The sequence below is a fragment of the Nuphar pumila genome, chromosome 4 (assembly GCF_984573655.1).
Source record: "Nuphar pumila chromosome 4, dmNupPumi1.hap1.1, whole genome shotgun sequence".
NCBI lineage: Eukaryota > Viridiplantae > Streptophyta > Magnoliopsida > Nymphaeales > Nymphaeaceae > Nuphar > Nuphar pumila.
Window position 1 is genome coordinate 16206325 of NC_143252.1, and position 2228 is coordinate 16208552.

The window sequence follows — 2228 nt, forward strand, 5'->3', positions numbered from 1 at the left end:
GTTGGTGGTGTGCACAGGGCCATTTCTGGATCACTATTTGACACTCGGAGCCACAAGTCATTGATCAACGGTCACCAGAAAAACAAATCAACAAAAACATGTCAGTGCTCTCTGTTGTTTAGGCACATCAGACAGGTCGCCTGATTCCAGCAATCCATGTCTTTGTTTACAAATAATAATAAGGGAAACAGAACTTTGTCTCGGGTCTGCCCGTGACAGTTAAAAAAAAAAAATTTTTTTTATTTTATTTTGATTTAGGGAAAAAACCCTGCAAGGAAAACACTCATCCATTCTTTTTTGAGACTTTTTTTGTTAAAGAAAAAAAAGGGGCAGATCCCGAATCAGGGTCTACGGCGATTCTCTAAAAGGTAGAGAGTGAAATCGGGATCAAAACAAAAAAAATTTCATCTCGGTTAAACTGGCAACCTCTCTTCGTCGGACAAATTTTTTAGAAGGACGCCATAATCGAGCAACCTTGTTACACAAAAAAAAAGAAAAAAGAAAAATCAAACATAAAAAAGGGGAGGAAGAAGAATACAGGCACCGAACCAGGGCCAACGCCTCCCACCATTGGATAAAAAAAAAAATTGTTTTCTTTCTTTGGAATGACATTTTTTTAAAGGGGAGTCTTCTGTAACCAGCATCCGAAAACCCTAAACCCTAATAAAAGGGGGTGGGGGGTATCGATCAAACTCCAGGTCTTCTTTAACTGACGACTCATCTGACAAGTTCAATCAAACCCAAAGGGGCTTATCGAAGAAAAAAAAACAACAAAAAATGGGAAAAAATGGGGGGCAAACTGTTTTTCTCATTCTTTCTGTGGTCGCCTGTAAATTGTGACTTTTCTGCAAAATCTTTGCAGAACGTCACCGGCATTTGGCGACCTTACTACACAAAGAAAAAAAAGGATTACTTATTTTTATCACTATCAACACATCTTTTTTTGGGGCGATCCAATCGGCAGACCGAACAACGATCTCATCCAGCAGGTCGATCAGTCTATTGATAAATTTAAATAATTTTAAAGAAGAAATTCAAGTTCGGTGATTGTATTGATAAATTTAAAGCAAGATTAGTTGCTAAGGGCTTTTCTCAGAAAGAAGGATTAGATTATATTGACACATATTTACCAGTTGTAAAATTCGCCTCGATTAGAATAATATTTGCTATTGTAGCTCACTATGATCTAGATTTGCATCAAATGGATGTTAAAACCACCTTTCTTAATGGCAAGCTTAAAGAAACCATATTCATGAATCAACCTGAAGGCTACACAATAAATGGCAAAGAAGATAAAGTGTATAGGTTAAAAAAATTCTTATACAGATTCAAACAATCAACACGTCAATGGTACTTAAAGTTTCATAAGGCAATTACATCATTAAGGTTTGTGGCAATAAATTTGACCACTATGTTTATGTATAGAAAAGTGAGAGTAAATTTGTTATTCTCTCACTTTATATAAATGACATTCTTTTGACTGAAAATGACAACGAGATGATTATCAAAACCAAGCATGGTTGAATTCTCAGTTCAAACTGAAAGACATGAGAGAAGCATCCTATGTTCTTAAAATTAAAATCACTCGAGATAGGAACTCAAAGCTTTTAAGCTTAAGTAAAAAAGGTATCTAAATCATATACTAAAGAAATTTAAAATGAGTAATAGTAAGCATGTTGGAACACCTATGGTAAAAAGTATCAAACTAAGTAAGAATGATAGTCTTAGTGATGGATAAGAAAGGTTGAATGTCCCTTATGCACAAGCTGTTAGAAGCTTGATGTATGTTATGCTTTGCACAAGACTTGATATCAACTTTGTTGTTAGCCTCGTTAGTCGCTACCAAAGTAATCCCAGTTGACTTCATTGGCAAGCAATAAAAAGAATTTTTTGATATTTAAAAGAGACTATAAACTTGAAATTATGTTTTCAAGCTGATACTTTAGAATTAACTGGGTATTTTGATGCTAACTTTGCAGGCAACAGAAATGATAGTAAATATACTTTTGGATATATTTTTCTTCTTAGAGGAAGAGACGTTTCCTAGTTATGTAAGAAACAAGGCTACGTAGCTCAGCATACTCAGAGAGCAAAATATATTGCACGCAATACAGTAGTTACATTTGTCGTTTGGATAAGTCACTTCATTAATTATTCGAAGCAGGATATAACTAACGGGTCAGTCCAAATTTATTGTGATAATTAGGTTGCCATATCTCTTATGAAAA